Consider the following 21,666-nt stretch of genomic DNA (forward strand, 5'->3'; position numbering starts at 1 on the left):
ATAATAAAATAGATATTAACTTCTCTCTCCAAAAGCCAACTAATCCCTTAAGCTAAATGGTGAGGCATTTTAGATGTCAGGTTTTGTACCATAGAGTAATGCAATGTCCTTGCAAAAGGAATCTACTTTTCTGATCAATTCCAAAGTTCAGTGGCCACAGATGGAGAACGGGGCAGGGAAGAAAACGCCACAGATGTAGTTGTCCTTGTTTGAGGATGTTATTAAGAAGCCCATTCTGGTTCATGGCAAGATACTTCTTGACCGCCTTTGTGGAGGGCTAATCCACTTGTTTGTGTTTGGTGATACAAAGAGCTATTTTTGTTGTTGTGAACAATTGCCTCCATTTGGAAGTACTTAAGCACACACTCTTTCTGCAAAGCCATTCCATTTTCATTTTATTAAATGATTTATTGGATAGCTCCCAAAATAATTATCTAGAAATGTCAGGTAAAGGTTAATTCAATACCATGGGGCAGAGAGGTATAAGACTTGTGTGGCATGAGGTTGATAATACCATTTGCTTTGGGAAAGGAAAGGAAATAATTTAGTGTAATGCCATGGGTACCTGACATTATTTTTCAATTTACCTGTTGATAAAGAAATACATTTCTGAGTGTCTTTTCCACCTTAGAAAAAGTGTGAATGCTTTTGAAAAAATTGACTCACTTTGTTCTTTGAAAATGTGTTAGAATAATTTAGGTTATTTTTATTTCTGCTAAACCACTATCTGCAAATAAGTTTATACTATGGAAGAAAGAAGCAGCATGATATGGGGAACAAGGTGAAGTAAATTTTTGTAGGCATATTATTGTATAGTATATGAGCACACAGAAGCTCTGAGTCAGGAAAAGTGGGCTTGATTCCTGGCTTCATCATCTATTTACTAAATATATGACATTGGGAAAATTACTCAACTTCTTAAGGTTTAGTTTCCTCATCTATAACATGAATAATGCAAAGCACACTTCTTTGCACACAAATATGCTCACTTTACCTATTCCCTTATTGAAGAAATAGTTATGGAGCATCAACTGTGTGCCAGGAATGTTTTTTCCCCAGTTTTTTGAGATATAATTGACATATTCTTTATCCATTTATCCATAGATGGACACTTAAGTTTCTTCTATATCTTGGCTATGTGATAATGCTGTAGTGAACATGGGAGTGTGGATATCTCTTCAAGAGAGTGATTTCATCTGCTTTGGAAATATACCCAGAAGTAGGATTGCTGGATCATATGGCATTTCTATTTTTAATTTTTTGAAAAAGCCCCATACTGTTTTCCATAGTGGCTGTGCCAATTTACATTCCCACCCACAGTACACCCTTTCTCTACGTTCTCTCAAAACTTGTTATTGCTCATCTTTTTTTGTTGTTGTTTTGTATTGCAGTAACATCGGTTTATAACATTATATAGATTTCAGGTGTACACCATTATATTTTGACTTTTGTGTAGATTACTTGATGTTCACCACCAAAATGGTAATTACAGTCCACCACCATACACATTTGCCTAATCACCCCTTTCACCCTCCTCCCTCTCCCCTTCCCCTCTGGTAACCACCAATCCAATCTCTGTCTCTATGTGTTTGTTTGTTGTTGTTTTTATCTTCTATTTATGAGTGAGATCACACAGTATTTGACTTTCTCCCTCTGACTAATTTCTCTTAGCGTAATACTCTCAAGATCCATCCACGTTGTCACAAATGGCCAAATTTCATCCTATTTTATGGCTGAGTAGTATTCCACTGGGTATATATACCTCATCTTCTTTACCCTTTCATCTCTTGATGGGCACCTAGGTTGCTTCCAAGTTTTGAATATTGTGAATAATGCTGCAATGAACATAGGGGTGCATATATCTTTACACATTCGTGTTTTCATGTTCTGTAGATAAATGCCCAGCAGTGGAATAGCTGGATCGTATGGTAGTTCTATTCTTAACTTTTTGAGGAATTTCCATAGTTTTCCGTAGTGGCTGCACCAGTTTGCACTCCTACCAGCAGTGTATAAGAGTTCCCTTTTCTCTACATCCTCCCCAATGCTTGTTATTTCCTCTCTTGTTAATTATAGTCATTCTGATAGGTATGAGATGATATCTCATTGGAGTTTTGAATTGCATTTCCCTGATAATTAGTAATGTTGAACATCTTTTCATGTCCCTGTTGGCCATATGTATATCTTCTTTGGAGAAATGTCTGTTCAGATCTTTTGCCCATTTTTTAATTGCTTTGTTAGATTTTTTGTTGTTAAGATGTATAAGTTCTTTATATATATTGAATATTGGATATTAACCTCTTATCAGACATATGGTTTGCAAATATCTTCTGCCAATTGTTAGGTCGTCTTTTTGTTTTGTTTACGGTTTCCTTTGCTGTGCAGAACATTTTTAGTTTGATGTAGTCCAATTTGTTTATTTTTTCTATTGTTTCTCTTGCCAGGTCAGGCATAACTTAAAAATATGCTGCTAAGATCGATGTCGAAAACATACTGCCTATGTTTTCTTCTAGAAGTGTCAGGGTTTCAGGTCTTACATTCAATTCTTGAATCCATTTTGAGTTAATTTTTGTGTATGGCATAAGACAATGGTCTACTTTAATTCTTTTGCATGTGGCTGTCCTGTTTTACCAACACCATTTATTGAATAGACTTTCCTTTGTCCATTATATGTTCTGGGATCTCTTGTAAAAAATTAGCTGTACGTGGATGTGTGGGTTTATTTTAGCACTCTTGACGCTGTTCCACTAGTCTGTGTGTATGATTTTTGTGCCAGTACCGTGGTGTTTTGATTACTATAGCTTCGTAGTATATTTTGAAATCAGGGAGTATGATACCTCCAGCTTTGTTCTTTTAGCTTAGAAATCCTTTGGCTATTTGGGATCTTTTGTTGTTCCATATAAATTTTAGGATTCTTTGTTCTATTTCTGTGGAAAATGTCATTGAAACTTTGATAGGGATTGCATTGAATCTATCGATTGCTTTAGGAAGTATAGACATTTTAACTAAGTTAATTCTTCCTATTAAGAGCATGGAATATCTTTCCATTTCTTTGTGTCTTCTTCAATTTCTTTCAACGTTTTATAGTTTTCAGTGTACAGTTCTTTCACCTCTTTGGTTAAGTTTATTCCTAGGTATTTTATTCTTTTTGTTGCAATTGTAAATGAGATTGTATTCTTAATTTCTCTTCCTGCTACTTCATTGTTAGTGTATAGAAATGCAATTTATTTTTTATGTTGATTTTGTATCCTGCAACTTTACTGTATTCATTCTTTATTTCTAAAATGTTTTTGGTGGATTCTTTATGGTTTTCTATATATAGAATCATGTCATCTGCAAATAGTGAGTTTCACTTCTTTGTTTCCAATTTGGATCCGTTTTGTTTCTTTTTCTTGCCTGACTGCTCTGGCTAGGATTTATACTACTATGTTAAATAAGAGTAGTGAAAGTGGGCTTCCTTGTCTGGTTACTGTTCTTAGAGGGATAGCTTTCAGTTTTTCTCCATTGAGAATGATATTAGCTGTGGGTTTGTCATATATGGCCTTTATTATGTTTAGGTACTTTCCTTCTATACCCATTTTATTCAGTTTTTATCATAAATGGATATTAGATCTTGTCAATTGCTTTCTCTGTATCTATTAAGATGATCATGTGACTTTTATTTTTTATTTTGTTAATGTGGTGTATCACATTGATTGACTTGTGAATGTTGAACCATCTCTGCTTCCCTGGAATAAATCCCATTCGATCATGGTGTATGATCTTTTAAATGTATTATTGTACTCAATTTGATAGTATTTTGTTGAGGATTTTTGCATCGATGTTCATCAGTGGTATTGGCTGGTAATTTTCTTTTTTTGTGTTGTCCTTCTCTGGTTTTGGTCTCAGGGTAATTTTGGCTTCAAGGAATGAGTTAGGAAGCTTTCCCTCCCCTTTGATTTTTTGGAAGAGTTTGAGAAGGATAGGTTTTAACTCTTCTTCTCTTGTATGGTAGAATTCACCAGGGAAGCTGTCTGGTCCTGGACTCTTATTTTTAGGGAGATTTTTGATTACTGTTTAGATCTCCTTACTGGTGATTGGTCTATTCAATTCCTCTATTTCTTCTTGATTCAGTTTGGGAAGATTGCTTGTTTTTAAGAACTTATCCATTCTTTGTAGATTATCCAATGTGTTGGCGTATAGCTTTTGTAGTATTCACTTATAATCTTTTGAATTTCTCAGGTGTCCATTGTAATTTCTTCTCTTTCATTTCTGATTTTATTTGTTTGAGCATTAGCTCTTTGATTCTTGGTAAGTCTAGCTAGAGGTTTGCCAAGTTTGTTTGTCTTTTCGCAGAACCAGCTCTTCATTTCATTGATTTTTCTATTGGTTTTTTAGTCTCTATTTCATTTATTTCTGATGTAATTTTTTATTATTTCCTTCCTTTTACTGATTTGGGGCTTTATTTGTTCTTTTTTTCCAGTTCGTTTAGGTGCACTGTTAGATTGTTTGAGAGTTTTCTTGTTTATTGAAGTAGGTCTGTATTGCTATAAATATCCTTCTTAGAACAACTTTTGCTGTATCCCATGAATTTTGGTATGTTTTATTTTCATTTTCATTTGTTTCCAGGTATTTTTTGATTCCTTTATTGATCCAAGTTTTATTTTCATTGCTATTTGCATGGAGTATCTTTTTCCATCCCTTCTCTTTCAGTTTGTGAGTGTCTTTAGGTCTGAAGTGTGTCTCTTGTATGCAGCATATATATGGGTCTTGTTTTTTTATCCAATTGGTCACCCTATGCCTTTTGATTGGAGCATTTGGTCCATTGACATTTAAAGTACCTATTGATAAGAATGAACTTATTGCCATTTGCTTAGTTTTTTCGTGGTATTTTAATAGTTCTTCTCTGTTCCTCTCTTCTTTTCTTTCTCTCTTCTCTTGTGGTTTGAAAGCTTTCTTTAGTATTATCTTTGGGTTCCTTTCTCTTAATTTTTTTGTGTGTTTATTATAGGTTTCTGTTTTGTGATTACCATCAGGTTCGTATTTACCAACCTATGTATATAGCAATCTATATTAAGTCGATGGTCTCTTTAGTTTGACCTCTAGTTAAAAGCTGTACTCTTTTATTCACCTGCTCCCAGATTTTGTTTTTGATATCATATCTAACCTTTTTTTATCAGTGTGTATCCTTTACCTCCTTATCATAGAAATAGATAATTTTAGTACTTTTGTCTTTTGACCTTCATGTTAGCTTCATAAGTGGTTGGTCTGATACCTTTACTGTAAATTTGCCTTTACCAGTGATTTTACTTATTTATTTATTTTTGGGTAATTTTCTTATTCCTATTTGTGATCATTTCTTTTCCACTTAAATAAGCCCCTTTAGCATTTCTTGTAAGGCCTGCTTATTGGCACTAAACTCCTTTGATTTTTGCTTATCTGGAAAACTCTTTATCTCTCCTTCCATTCTGAATGATAGCCTTGCCAGGTAGAGTATTCCTGGCTGTAGGTTTTTCCTTTTCAGCAGTTTAACTATATCATGCCACTCCCTTTTAGCCTGTAAGGTTTCTGCTGAGAAGTCTGCTGATAGCCTTATGGGGTTTCCTTTGTATGTAACTTGTTGCCTTTCTCTTGCAGCTTTTAGGATTCTCTCTTTGTCTTTAGTTCTTGACATTTTACTTATAATGTATCTTGGTGTGGGTCTCTTTTGGTTTATCTTGTTTGGTGCTCTCTGTGCTTCCTGTTCCTGGATGTCTGTTTCCTTCATTAGGTTAGGAAAGTTTTTAGCTATTATTTCTTCAAATAGATCCTCTGCTCCTTTGTCTGTCTCTTCTCCTTCTGGGACACCTATAATACAGAGGTTTGTGTGCTTGATGTTGTCCCAGTGGTCCTGTAGACTGTCCTCATTCTTTTTAATTGTTTTTTCTTTTATCTGTTCAGCTTCAGTCATTTCCTTTAGTCTTTCATGCAGCTTGCTGACCCATTCTTCTGTATCAGCTACTTTGCTATTGAGTCACTCTAGTGGATTTTTCATTTCCTGTATTGTATTCTTCATTTCTGATTGGTTCTTTATTATATTTTCCATTTTTTTTTTTGGAGTGCTCACTGAGTTCTCCATTCTTCTCCCAAGATCACTGACCATCCTTGTGACTATTAGTTTGCACTCTTTGTCAGGTAGATTGTTTCTCTCTAACAATCTGCTTTGTTTAGTTCTTTTTCTGGGTTTTTGTCCTCTTCCCTTACTTGGAGTGCATTCCTTTGTTTCCTAATTTTGCCTCTTTCTCTGTGCTTATATCTGTGTATTAGGTACATCTGCTATGTCTCCTGATCTTGGAGTGGTGGCCTTATGTAAGAGATGCATTATGAGACCCAGCAGTATGCTTCCCTCTCATCACCAGATCCAAATGTTCCAGGAGTGATCCCTGTGTGGGATCTGTTTGTCTTTCTGTTGTGGCAGGACTGCTTTTGATACAGGTGCCTGTGGAGGCTGGCCTGTTCGCATGGCCAGCTAGTTGTAATGTCCCCCTGCATGTGGCTGCTGTGGTCCCTTCAGTCAGTTTATTGGGCATAGGGAACACTAGTACAGTTGGCTGTAAGGTCTTATAGCACATTCCTGTTGCACTTTTTCTGCTAAGTGAGTAGGCCCCCAGAATGGCTGGTTGATACGCTGTGGGGCTTACAATTGCTGTAGGCCTCTGGCCTGCAAGGCTTTTGTCACCTTTCTCAGGATTGAAGCTGAATGTGGCCAGCCCCAGGCATAGGAACACCCAATTGTTAAGGCTTTGGAAGGTGGGGCAATTCTCTATATGGCTGTTTGAGAAGCACAAGTCTGATGCAGCTGACAAGCCCCACCTCCCACAGCATCACACACCCTGTCAACACAGTCCTTTCATGTGCACATGCCCTGACTCACTGAAAGGGACCCAGTCCCTCTGCTGCAGAGGCCCCACACAGTCCACCATTGCAGGCCCACTCCTCATGCACACCCTGCTTGTAAGAGGTAGACCCATTTTCCCGGCTGCTGAGGTTCCTGGCACCCTGCCTATTTGGGTCCACAAGTTGCCTGAAGGCTTGCTTTTGAGTGGGGCCAGTCCATAGAGCTGGCTGCCTGCCCTGGCTGAGCTGGATTAAATTTATGCTCTAGTAGGTGGGGCAGACTCCTGTGCTAACAGGCTGGGGAAAAACTCCAATGCTGTCTGCTAGCATCTGTGTCAGCAGCCCTGTACTAGATCACAATAATGGCTGCTGCTCATGTCAGTCCTTGGGTAGGTGGTCACAGCCTGGGGAGGTCTCACTTCTCACTGAGATGCTCCCAGAGCCTATTTCTATTTCAAGTGTGTCTCTTTCCACCCAAAGACTGTGCACCTTTCTTTCTGGTGGTTTTAGGTTGCTTTCCAAATGGGTGTATTTGTGTGTGGGCCCTTTAAGAGCATGTTTTTCTTTCGCTTATGTCTGACAGCTTTTCTGGGGTTATTTCTCATTGTCATTAATAGCCAGCAAAGCCATCTATCATGACACTTGTCTTGGTTGTGCTGAGTCCAAAAGCTAGTTATTGTGGTAACACTTCCCTGCTCAGATCCCCACTCCTCCAGGGAAGGCTGCATACCTTAAGGTTTCTCCCAGGTAGCCATAAAATGCCACAGCTAGAAGGTGGCTTTTTTCTCTCCAGAAAGGAATTTCTGCCTCTTCCACCTCAGTCAGCACAGTCCCTTATTGCAGGGGTTCTTTTTATCCAGTTTTCAGTTCTCTCCCAGGGGTCTTTACTCCAAGAGTCATTGTAAATTTGTTGTATCTGTGGGAGTAGGTGAGTTCAGAATCTGCCTACACTGCCATCTTGGCTCCGTCTCCTACTTGTCTTTTTGATAGTAGCCATTCTTACAGGTGTAGCCTCATTGGTTAAATTTATTCCTAAGTATTTTATTGCTTTTGATGCTATTGTGAACAGGATTGTTTTCTTTATTTTTCCTCCAGATATTTTGTTAGTGTTTAGAAACAAATCATTCCTGTATGTTGATTTTCTATCCTGCAAATTTGCTGAAATTGTTTATTAGTTCTAAAGGTTTTTGGTGGAGTCTTTAGGATTTTTCTATATTATATCATATATCATATCATCTGCAAAGACATACTACTTCTTCCTTTCCAATTTGAGTGCCTTTTATTGAGTTTTCATGCCTGATTAGCCTGGTGAGGACGTTTAGTAATGCACTGAGTAGGAGTGGTGACACACAACCTTGTCTTATTCCTGGTCTTAGAGGAAAAACTTTCAACCTTCCACCATCAAGTATGATGTTAGCTGTCGGTTTGTCATATTTGACCTTTATTATGTTGAGGTACGTTTCTTTTATACTCACTCTTTTGAGAGTTTTTGTCATGAACAGATGTTGAATTTTGTCAAGTGCTTTTTGCATCTACAGAGATGATCATGTGATTTTTTGTTTTTATTTCTGTTAGTGTGGTGTATCACCTTTATTGATTTGCACATGTTGAGCCATTCTTGCATCTCTGGAATCAATCCCACTTGATCATGGTGTGTGATCTTTTTAATGTGATGTTGAATGAAGTTTGCTAATATTTGGTTGAGAATTTTTGCATCTGCATTCATCAGGACTATTGAACTGTAGGTTTCTTTTCTTGTAGTGTCCTTATCTGGCTTTGGTGTCAGGGAATTCTGGCTTCATAAAATGAGTTTTGGAGTGTTCTCTCCTCTTAAATTTTTTGGAAGACTTTGAGAAGAATTGGTGTTAATTCTTTAAATGTTTGGTAGAATTCATCAAGAAAGCCTTCTGGTTCTGGGCTTTTCTTTGTTGAGAGATTTTAAATTCTTGATTCAATTTCCTTATTTATTATTCACTGTTCATATTTTGCATTTCTTTATGATTCAGTTATGGTAGGTTGTATGTTTCTAGGAATTTATTCATTTATTCTAGGTTGTCAAATTTGTTGACTTATAGTTGTCCATCATATTCTCTTAGGATCTCTGGTATTTCTGTGGTATGAATTTTAACCTTTCCTCTTGCATTTCTGATTTTATGTATTTGAGTTCTTTCACTTTCCTTCATCATGTGTCTAACGATTTTTCAGTTATGTTTATCTTTTCAAAAAATCAGCTCTCAGTTTCATTGATCTATTCTCTTAGTCTCTATTATTTCTCCTCTGATCTTCGTTATTTCCTTCCTTCTAACTTTGGGCTTTGTTTGTTTTTCTTTTTCTAGTTCCTTGAGGTGTAATGTTAGGTTTTTTTATTTGAAATCTATTTTGTTTCTTAAGGTAGGCATTTATCACTATAGACTTCCCTCTTAGTACTACTTTTGTTACATCTCATGTATTTGGTATGTTGTGTTTCTATTTTCATTTGTTTAAAGATATTTTTTGATTTCTCCTTTGATTTCTTCTTTGACTTCTATTGTCAAGGAGTGTATTATTGAATTGCCACATATTTGCGAATTTTCCAACTTTCCTCCCATTATTGATTTCTTGTTTAATACTTTTATGATTGGTAAAGATACTTTGTGTGATATCAGTCTTCTTAAATTTGATAAAACTTGTTTTGTGACCCATCATATGATCTATCCTGAAAAATGTTCCATGTGCACTTGAGAAGAATGTGTATTCTGCTGCCATTGGATGCAGTGTTCTGTGTGTGTCTGTTAGGTGCACTTGGTCTAAAGTATAGTTCAAGTCCAAGCTTTCCATCTTGATTTTCTGTCTGGGTGGCCTATCCATTGTTGAAACTATGGTATTGAAGTCCACTACTATTATTGTATTGTTGTATCTTCCTCCCTTCAGATCTAGTATTTGCTTGCAATACTAGATATTTGCTATATTTAGGCATTCTGATGTTGTAATATTTGTGATTGTTATATCCTCCTGATGAATTAACTTCTTTGTCATTACATAATGACCTTCATTGTCTCTTGTTACAGCTTTTGGTTGAAAGTCTACTTTGATATATGTATAACTTTTCCTGCTCTCTTTTGGCTTCCACTTGCATGGAATATCTTTTTCCATCCCTCCACTTTGAGCCTATGTGTGTCCTTAAACTGAAATGAGTCTCTTCTAAGCAGCATATAGTTGAGTCTTGTTTTTTATCCATTCAGCCACTCTATGCCTTTTGTTTGGAGAATTTAATCCATTTACATTGATTAATTACTGATAGATAAAGACTTACTAAAGTCATCTTATTAATTGTTTTCTGGAGGTTTTGTAGCTCCCTTTTTCCTCTCTCCCTTTCAAATTGCTTTCCTTTGTGAATTGATGATTTTCCATAATGATGTGCTTTGATTCCCTCCTCTTTATCTTTTGTGTATGTACCGTAGGTTTTTGCTTTGTGGTTAACATGAGTTTTACATAAAACATCTTATAGATATAACAGTATATTTTATCTGATAACAACTTAACTTTGATCACATATAAAAACTCTACTCTTTTGCTCCCCCTTTCATTTTATTTTATTTTATTTTTTGGAGGAAGATTAGTCCTGAGCTAACATCTGCCACAAATACTCCTCATTTTTGTTGAGGAAGACTGGCCCTGAGCTAACATGTGTGCCCATCTTCCTCTACTTTATATGTGGGACACCTGCCACAGCATGGCTTGACAAGTGGTGTGGAGGTCTGCACCTGGGATCCAAACTGGCAAGCGCTGGGCCTCTGAATCAGAATGTGTGAACTTAACCAATGCTCTACCAGGCCAGCCCCCATTTTATGTTTTTGATGCCACAATTTACCTCTTTTTATATTGTGTATTCATTAGCAAATTATTGTAGCTATAGTTATTTTGAATACTCTTGCCCTTTAACCTTTATGCTAGAGTTAAGTGGTTAACATACCACAATATTATGGTATTAGACTATTCTGAATTTGATTGTATACTTATCTTTACCAATGTGTTTTATACTTTCATATGTTTTCATGTTACTAGTTAACATCCTTTCATTTCAGCTTGAAGAGCTCCTTTCAGCATTTCTTGTAAGGCAAATCTAGTCGTGATGAACTAACTCCTTCAGCTTTTGTTTGTCCGAGAAAGCCATCTCTTCTTCATTTTATTTTTTTTGTGATGAAGATTTGTCTTGAGCTAACATCCATTGCCAATCTTCCTCTTTTTTTGCCTGAGGAAGATTAGGCCTGAGCTAACATCTGTGCCAATATTCCTCTTCTTTTTGTATGTAGGATACCTCCACAGCATGACTGATGAGTGGAGTAGGTCCTCACCTGGGATCCAAACCCATGAACCCGGGCCACTGAAGTGGAGGACATGGAACTTTAAGCACTTAGCCATGGGGCTGTCCCCCATCTTCTTCATTTCTTTTTTTTTTTTCATTTTCTTTTTTCCAAGAAAGGCCCCTTTGATTATAAGCAACAAAGAGTTAAATATATGCATACAAGATTTTTCTTTTTAAAGACTGGCACCTGAGCTAGCATCTGTTGCCAATCTTCTTCTTCTTTCTTCTTCTTCTTCTTTCTTCTTCTTCTTCCTCCTTCTTCCTTCTTCTTCTCCCTTCTTCTTCTTCCTTCTTCTTCTCCTTCTCCTCCTCCTCCTCCTTCTCCTCCTCCTCCTTCTTCTCCTCCTCCTTTTCCTCCTCCTCCTTCCTCTCCTTCTTCTCCTTCTCCTTCTTCTCTTCCTCCTCCTCCTCCTCTTCCTCCTCGTTCTTCTTCTTCTTCACCTTCTTCTTCTTCTCAAAGCCCCCCAGTACATAGTTGTATATTCTAGTTGTAGGTTTTTCTGGCTGTGCTATGTGGGATGCCACCTCAGCATGGCTTGATGAGTGGCCATGTCAGTGCCCAGGACCCAAACTGGCGAAACCCTGGGCCACTGAAGTGAAGCACGTGAATTAAGCACTTGGCCATGGGGCAGACACCTTCTTTATTTCTTAACAGCATTTCTGGATAACATAGTTTTCTTTGGCTGTTTTTTTCTTTCAGCGTTTTGAATATATCATCTCATTCTTTCCTGGACTGTCAGACTTTTACTGAGAAAACCACCGATAACCTATTGGGATTTCCCTTATAAATTACACTTCTTTTTTCTTACTGCTTTTAAGATTCTCTCTTTGTCTTTGATATTTGACAGTTTTATTATAATGTGTCTTGGAGAAACTCTCTTTAAGTTGAGTTTGTTTGGTGGTCTATGACTTTTGTGAACTTGAGTATTCAAATCTCTCCTCAGATTTGGGAAGTTCTCAGCCATTATTTTTTTAATAAGCTTTCTGCCTCTTTCTCCTTCTTGGATTCAGTAATTCACAGATTTTTTTTTTTGATGGTATTTCATAGATCACATAGCTTTTCTTCATTTCTTTTCCTTCTTTTTCTTTATTTCTCTCTCACTGGATGATTTCAAAGTCTTGTCTTCTAATTCACAGATTGTTTTTTCTGCTTGATCCATTCTGCTTTTGATTCTCTCTATTGCATTTTTCATTTAATTCATTGGAATACAATGAATTCAATTCCAGAATTTTTATTTGGTCCTTATCTATGATTTCTATCTTTTTGTTAAACTTTTCATTTTGTTTGTGTATTGTTTTCCTGATCTTGTTGAATTGTCTTTCTATGTTTCCTTGTAGCTCACTGAGCTTCCTTCAGATAGCTATTTTGAATTTTTGTGGGATTATTTTCAGATCTTCGAGTCTTTGGCATTTGTTACTGGATGATTATTATGATTCTTTGGCAATGTCATGTTTCCTTGATTTTTCATGTTTCTTGAAGTCTTCTGTTGCTGTCTTCATATTTTCATAGCAGTCACCTTCTCCAGTTTTTACTAACTACCTTTGGGAGAGAAATACCTTCCCTCGGCCCTACTAAAGAGACCTGAGGCTTTCTCAGACCTTCTATGGGTCTACCTGCTCTGTGCTTCTTGCTCCCTATTGTGACAAAATTCTTAAGCTTGTATGCTTCCTCTCAGTCCTGCAAAACTCTTCCTTTTTCTTTCCCAAGGGTGGAGCTAAAGTTCAATTTGTGGTTTCTTTTTGGCCCACCGATTCAGGCTGACTTTCTGGGTGTGCTCACTAGCCATCTGGCCAAAACTCACTCTGCTGCCATCTTAAGCATGCACAGAGTGCTGGCCACAGAATGGCTATGTGTGTTGTTGAGGCACCTAGATCACTAGGGGTGCTTGTGGGCCAGTTGGGGGTATCTGTGGGCAAGGAATAACCAGTGGCTCATGGACAGGTTTCTTGATGGAGCTGAAATGCAGATGGTAGGATCTGCATCTTTTTAATGCCCTCTGAGAGTCCTATCTGCAGCTCTCCCAGCCTTTTTCCACCCCAAGTCAAGCAGCTCATGACTCAGCACTCTGGATGGGGCAAGAGAGAAATGGGCCTTTTGGCAACATCTCATACAGCTGGGGAAGCTGGCACTCACTTACGTTGGGCTCGTTTTTTCTCATGGGAGAAATTACAGGTCTAGAAGGTCTTGCTTGACACTGAGCTATACCTCCTTGGGGGAGGCATGATAGGGGTAAAGTCAAACTTTTCCTCTATCCCTCTCCAATGCATTCAAACTCATATTTTTTGCTCCAACAGTGTGCTGGAACTTCTCTGCTAGAAACCTGAACTTCCAAAAAGGCTCTCTCACCCATGGGTGATTGTCTAAGACAGTGTTCTCCAGGGACTCGTAGACCATGACTGATTGGGGCTGAAGCTAGTTCATAGGCCACTTCAGGGTCCACAGCTAGGATCAAGGTCTGTATGCCTATTACTCAATGTATGGGTGGGCAAGACTCCTCCTCCTGGCTCCCTTGGCGTATGGTGCTGGATTGCCCAGCTCCCACAAAGAAACTTTTGTCTGTGGATGGATGCTAAATTGTTGTTGTTGAGGAGGGGATACAATGAGGGATGTCTTATTCAGCTGTGTTGCAGATGTCACCTGCCCAGGAATGATTTTAAGTTCTAGGAATAGAACAGTGAGCCAAAACACGCTCATTCTGCCTTCATGGAGCCTATGAGTTAGGGAGATTGTGAGCTTCATTGGGAAGACAGCTTTGAATCAAGTAATCACACAAATATGTATAAAATTTTAACTGTGACAAGTGCTATGAAATAAAGCAATACAGTGTTATAACTTTGAGTTAATAAATGAGTCTGAAAGATCAGGGAAATTTTCTTGAGAAGGTAACATTAGAGCTAGATCTCAAAGATCAGGAGAAGTTAGCTAAGGGAAGATGGGGAGAGATGGAGGAGAAGTTTCATCCTTTGGAGAGTAAGACATGCAGAGGCCCAGTATCAGCAGGGAGCAGGGAGTTTCTGAGGAATGGAGTGCAGGCCCCTGGGGCTGGAGGCCAGGGAATGAGAGCAAAGAGTGACGTGTGATGAAGCTTGAAACACTATCAAGGGTCAGAACATACAGGACTTTTTAGACCATGTTATAGAGTCTGATTTTTGTTACATTGAGATTTTTGAGAAACCACTAAAGAGGTTTAAGAAAGATAGCATGTTGGTGGTGGTAAGACGAGGATGTTAGCATTTTGAACTCTGGTTACAATGTGAAGAAGATAGGAGAGGGTAGGAATGGATGCTGAGAGACCTAAGTGAGGAGACTTCTGTTATAGGCCAGGTGAGGGCTGATGGCACTTTGAGTTACGGAGATAGTTGTGGAGAGGGCAAGAAGTTCATGGCTTTGAGAATCTAAACTCAATACATATTAGCCCATGATTATTGTTGTTATTGTTTTTCTGCAATATGATCAGATCATTGATGTTCTTCCTTTTGAGTTAGAGCCAATGGTTTTTTCTTGATTAGAAAAAATTGATGACAATGGGAAACTTTGTATGTTTATTCTTTGATAACCATTACCTTTAAGGGAAAGTTTTCACCCAGTACAATGAGACCTTTTGGTAGACTCTGAGAGGTCCAATAGCAGATCTCAAGTTACTCCTAGCACCTCATTCTTTTGTGGATTCTGGACTTTCCAATAGGAACAGTGGGCCTCTGCCAGAGAGGATGCAGGATTAGCCTTTTGGCCTGTGTAACCATCTGTTCTGTTAACCTTGACGTATTTTAGATCCAGATTCCCTATCATTTTGGGTGCAGAAGTGTGAATCTTAAATTTCTCATTTTCTCCTGTTTTACTCAAAGAGTAAAAAAATTATATTCTTTCAATTGAGCTGTGAACCTAAAACTGCTCTAAAAAATAAAGTCTCAGAAATAAAAAAAATTGTATTCCACAGATTCTGCAATCTGGTGAATGGCAATAACTAATCCTTTATTCTTGAATACCTGAATCCTTTTAATCCCCATTTTTAGTACTGAAAGTTAGTATATGAACTTGAACTCATCTCTTTTTCCTACTCGTACTCAAGTTTTTGTATGAAAAAGATGAGGATAGAAGTATCTCGACATTCACAAAGATATTGTGAAGTTAAAATGTTATATTCATTTCCATAAACACTTGAGTGCCAAATATTTATTTATTCAACAAATATTTATTAAGCACATACGAAGTGCCTGGAACTATTTGATGAAGAAAAGACAAAAAACAATTAGACCTGCTCTTGTGGCAGTTGCATTCTGACTGGGATGGGTTAGGGGTGGGGTTTAGACTGCAATCCTTCCCTGAAATTCAGACAAACAGGCCCCTGTGCTGGGCCTTACATGTAAGAGAACACACTTTGGCCCTATCCAGCACACCCCTCCCCACTGGCCAGGGAGTCTGAATGCCAAGGAAGCTGCCCACTTGACTCTCTTTTAAGATCATAATCAAGGTAACTGTCACCTTGAATGCCCTTCCCAAATCACCCTGGGCCCACTTCTGGAGAGTGCCTGAACCTATTCGTGGATCCATTCTCATAAAGACAAAGTATGCTGCTGTTGTATTTGCTTCTATTTCTGAGGAGTGGCCAGGGCATGGTTGTTGGCTTGGGGAGGAGGAACTGTAGATGGGACATGGATGAATGGACTGGTGTGTCTTATGTGTCAACATGAGGCTCTTTTCTTGGTGGGAAAATGTCAAGGGGTGGGAAGGGAAAAGGATCAGTTCATGGGTCAGGGTTTGACACTTTGTCCTATGCTGTCATATTCTGGCTCTTAACATCAAGGAGTCCAAGAATTCTAAATTTGAACTTGGCCTTTCATTATCAAGCCATTTTTATCAAAGGTAGGAAGATAGACTGTATTTTATTTAGCAGTTTTATAGCTTGATTTATACCTTCTAAATATTTAAACATACATTAGCGGGCATTGCAAATCATAGGCGTGGGCTTGTTGAACAGACAGCTAGTCAATAGGTAATCAAATGCTTGAAGATAATCATGTTAGATAGTGACAAATGTATGACTCAAATAAGACAGGGAGATGAGATAGTGACTTCCAGGAGTAGCAGCTTCTTTAGATTGGTTGTTGATGGTAGTCCTCTTCCAACATGGAACACAGAACTGAGATGAATAAGAAGGCATTCTTTAGAAAAACTTTGAGGCAGGACATTCTGCCAAAGGGAAAAAAGCAGATACCAAGGCTCTAAGGAAGAGAGGCTCTTGGTGAATCCAAGGATTAGAAAGAAGGCTGGTGTGGATGGCATACATTGGAGCCAGGTACGTAGTACGAGTGGGCATTGGAGAGGTCTGCAGGGGTCAGATCCTAAATAAGGCCTTGAAAATTATAGTTTGAATATGGATTAATTCCAAATGCAGTGAAAGCATTGGAACATTTTACACAAGGAGCTACATGATCTGATCTAAGTTTTACGAAGATAACTTTGGCCAGTCAGTAGTGAATGAACTGTAGAAGCACAGGAATGGAAGCAGAAAAACCATATAAAAGCTACTGCAGGGGTCTAAGTTAATGGTAATGGTGGCTTGAATAACATTTCAGACACTGTGCTAGGCATTCAGTGTGAAGATACTCTAGCTGAACATGTGCTGAGAGCTATTTTGAGTTCTATAAAAGCTTCCAGCAACTAAACACTTTTTGAATTCCTTTTGAGGCAAATCCCTTTGTGAGATTGCTCAGCAAAGTTGCTATTCTTTCAATGGCCTTCCTGTTTCAGATGGAACCCCCTATGATACTAAGAGCATCAGAAAATAAAACCAAATTACTTCGAATACCCCTTGAAGAGGAAATATAGAGAAATGCAGTGGGAGCTCACCCTGGCTTCTCTGATGGCTCACGTGTTAACAGCTGATGATGGAAAATGATTAGAAAGGGACAGGAAAGAATATGAGGAAATAGAACAGTTAAATTGACTCCAATTTCATGTCAGATGGCATTAGAGCTGAAATACTTGGCTTATTAATAAACCTATATTGTAGCATGTGCAGTCTTTGCATAATTAATGACTAAGCACTGTTTTCAGCTCAGCTATTGAATTATTAAAACTTATAGTGGAGTTTACAAAGGCCAGAAAGTTCAGTTTATCCGACAAGTATTTTCTGAAGTCCTGCTGTGTGCAAACACTGGACAAGGGACCTCAGAGGAAACTCTGGCTTTTGACTTCCAGAAGGCCACTGCTTGGTAACGATTTTGAGTTTTACATTTTTCTAACCTGCTTCTTATAGTTTTAGAAAATGCAGTTTGTAAAAAATTTGCCCACTTTATCTTACTTAATATTATTTTCTTCGGATTGCAAACTTTCAGAAAAGGGAGGCTTTATGCATTTTACTAGTCTTTTTTTTTTTTTTTAAGATTTTATTTTTTCCTTTTTCTCCCCAAAGCCCCCCAGTACATAGTTGTGTATTCTTCGTTGTGGGTTCTTCTAGTCGTGGCATGTGGGACGCTGCCTCAGTGTGGTCTGATGAGCAGTGCCATGTCCGCGCCCAGGATTCGAACTAACGAAACACTGGGCCGCCTGCTGCGGAATGCGCGAACTTAACCACTCGGCCACAGGGCCAGCCCCTTACTAGTCTTTTCTTTAACACAGCCCCATTCCCATGGATGTCTTTCATAGTTAGTGAAAATGTTATTAGCCTTCTGATTCTTTGTCCTGAGAGTAAATTGTTCCTTAGTTATTTTAATGTTCCAATCCCTGTGAAATGCAATTAACCTACCTCTTGCTTTTCTTTTGTTCAAAGTAGCCAGTTTCCATTAAAGTAGATTTTGATTCTGTGCTTAGATAGCAAAGCACTTTCTCAGATAAGAAGAATGATGTCTGCCTCAGTAGGTGTCATTTTAAAATAACAAAATACGTTTTTTTTGCATAGTATCAAATCCGTTGAATTTTTGGTATCCCAGTTAGAAACCGTGATTCTGATTGCCTTGAAATCATTTTTTGCTTGACTTTTTTAGACTTCCACAAGGTTCGCATTTGCAAATTGCTTTTACAAAAGCAAGCTCCTGAAGCCCACAATGTCACTAATACTATTAATAATAATTAAGACTTAATCAATATTTTATGCCAGTGAAAGGATTTATAGACATCATTTTATGTAATCTTCATGACAACCTCTAATGTAAGTATAACAGTTTTTTAAAAATGCAGATTTTACAAAACTGACATCGTTAGTTCATTCCCATTTTAAAAAATTCCCACAAGAATGTTCGCTCTAGGAAACCAGGGATTATTTCTGCCTGTTTCTCTATTATATTTCTGTAGCTCGCGTGATGCCTGATCCATAACTAATGCTCAATAAATATGTAACTGCCTTTCTAAATCTATGACACTCAGAGGTTAAGTGGCTTGCCTGAGGTCACACAAATAGCATAGCCCTCTTCCTCCAAATAATGTATTCTTAGTAAGCTTGATATAGTTTCAAGGCGTTCATAGCCCTGCTGGGGTTGGATGTTAGGAATTCCTTATGGCATTTAGATTTATCTAATAAAAAGATCTGCCACACTTTATAATAGCTCCTTTGGGAGAATTTTATTCGATAAATAGCATCATGCTCTTATTAAACACTAATGGCCCACTCTGAAGCTTTTCCTTCTTACCATAGTAACATTTTATCATCATGTCGCAATTTAGTCCTAAAGGAAGTAACTGAACAATGAATGTACAGTTCCTCTTTCTCACATTACCTATATACTATAAAGTTATTAAGTTTTTCTCATGCTGTCTGATTCAAGTCCTCCTATCCCACCCTCAGTGAGTTTAGAAATAGCAAATTCTCCTTTCCAGGGAAATTATTAACCCTGACATCATTGTTCTAATAGCGAACTTTGGGTGATTTCACAGTTCCTGCTAAATTGAGTTCCAGCTTCTCTTCTGGGCATTTAAAGTACTTCCTTTTCTCACACACTTTTCCAAACCTTGAAATTCAATTATATCTTCTGGTCTCACTCCCAGAAAATTCTACTGATACCCTATAATGTAGGGAGACTGGAGGGCTGGCTCTGTCTTTTACATATCCTGGGATCCTCCAAATCTGTATCTTTGTGCTGGCATTACTTCCATGATGTCTTTCTTCCTGCATCTGTGCTTATAGGCAGCTTGCTCTTTCGCTTCAGCAGAACAGAGGCAACCTCCCCTTTTGCAATTGTGTCTCCCTTATGGCTCTCTCCTGCAGCCTAGAGTTGTGGTGTGTAATACCCTCCCTCGTAGTATGGGCCTTTCGGGGTAGGGACCGAGGCTCGATGTCTTTGAGGGCCCAAAGTCATGCCTGCTTCATAGCCAGAACAGAATGGTGTGTGGCAGAAGGGTTCTGTTGCGTCCCTCACTTCTTTCTTTCCTTTGATCTTTCTCTGAGACACATTCTATCCTGAAGGGTCAGGATGCTGGGCACCAACTGAGAAGGTTTTAGATTTTTTGGATTTGAGCATATAAACAAAAATCAAAATTTATCTTGCCTGGGGACGGCCCAGTTGCACAGTGGTTAAGTTCGCATGTTCTGCTTCGGCGGCCCGGGGATCGCTGGTTTGGATCCCATGTGCAGACATGGCACTGCTTGATAAGCCATGCTGTGGCAGGTGTCCCACATATAAAAAGTGGAAGGAGATGGGCACTGATGTTAGCTCAGGGCCAGTCTTCCTCAGCAAAAAGAGGAGGATTGGCGGTAGATGTTAGCTCAGGGCTAATCTTCCTCAAAAAAAAAAAATTGATCTTGCCAGTACTGATCATCCATTTACCTTCCTCCATGAAAAGGTCAGGGGAAGGAAATAAGTTCTTCAAATGTAAACTCTGTGGTTATTTTTATAATGTGTGTGTAACAACAATAATGTGATACGGTCTATTACCCAAAACAAAAGGGTACCTGTCAATTATTTATTTTTTTCATTAAATAATTTGTCGGTCCATCTCGGATAGGCACCACAGACTTCCCTTCTTTGTCTGATACTACTCCCTTTTATTTCAGTCCCTCATCATTTTGTCCTTCCCGCTCTGTGATGGGGAAGGCAATTTAGGTCCCTGATATTCCTTAGGGTGAACATAAAGACAAACCTTTTCTTTGATAATAGAATTATATTATGGACAAGGGACTTGTTTTTCATAAAATTATATTGAGGAAAGATCTAGAAGGTAAGATCCATGAAAATACATGCCGTGTGGGCAGGCCTCTGGTAGCTCATTGTGGAATTCCCAGCACTTAGTAGGTGCTCAGGAACTATTTGTTAAATGTATGAATAAATAAATGTGCTGTTATTCTAAGACATAGTCTCTGCCCCTCTGGTCTGTTTACCAATACTTCATGCGGGGAGAGGGGGGAAGGGGATGCAGAACAAGGAAGTTGGGAGAGGAAGAGAAATTCTCATCTTGCTGCAAATAAAAGTGAGAGGAACTGAAGTTTTAATGCTTCTTCAGTGTTAGGGACCTCTCTTATTATTCCTTCAAATAGAGCATGAGGAATTTAACCTGTCACAATGTCATTTTGAAATGCTTTGCTTTTTGAGTACATGGAACTCAAGCCTTGTCTCCTGTCTGTTTTGTTTAGGGTAAATTTAAAAGCACAATATAAGCAGCACCACAGAGACTTACTTGTGGGCGGTTTTAACTGTCTGATCACCCTTCTTGGTTACTTTTTCATTCAGAGAACTTTCCATAAGCATTTTCTCTTCTCGTGTTGAGGTCCATGAAAGTTTTTTCTTTGGGCTTCTTGAAATCATAGTGGAAAGCTTTGCAAATGTAAAATATTTCCATTACTTTTGGTATTATGTAATTTGGGTTTTTAGAAGCAATTGCAATTTCCCTGCCTAACTTTGCTTTAAAGCCATAGCTCAGACTGTTTTAATGACAAAGTGTATTGTGCAGATGTTGTCGCATGACAGAAAGGGAGCTTTCAAACTGTTCTCAGCACATGTGGAGGGAAACAGAAGTTGGACCTTTCACCAGTAGGAGCTAAAATCAACCAATCCATCCAACTTCCCGTGTATCTTTGAAGAGCTTTTCTCAGTTTCCCTAATACTTTTACCCACTTCTTACTTTTTGTTGAAGCTATTACATAGTTGGTTTGCAGTTAAAATATTCCTTCCAAGAAGTAATGACTGATCCCATTCCATTCTTGCCTCCTCTGAGTCTTATTGTCTGCCCCATCTTGTGACTTTTGCTGTGTCCTGGCTGTATATGAACTTGAGATAATTTTTTTCTATGTTTTACCTTTCCTACCATGTTCCAAGGTGCTTAAGAATGGAGTATAATTCTTTTACAGTTTTTAAATTTCTCCAGTACATATATATTGAGGGCTCATTAAATATTTTTTCTGAGCCTAATCTGGGTGACTCAGCACACCAACGGATGCAGGGCTAGGTGTTCGAAAATGTGCCATGAGAAGGGGAGTCTTAGTTGAGGCTATAAATTTACCAGGATTAGAGATCTAAGCCTACTGGTTCAGGGGCTT

Source organism: Equus quagga, chromosome 7 (assembly GCF_021613505.1).
Source record: "Equus quagga isolate Etosha38 chromosome 7, UCLA_HA_Equagga_1.0, whole genome shotgun sequence".
Lineage (NCBI taxonomy): Eukaryota > Metazoa > Chordata > Mammalia > Perissodactyla > Equidae > Equus > Equus quagga.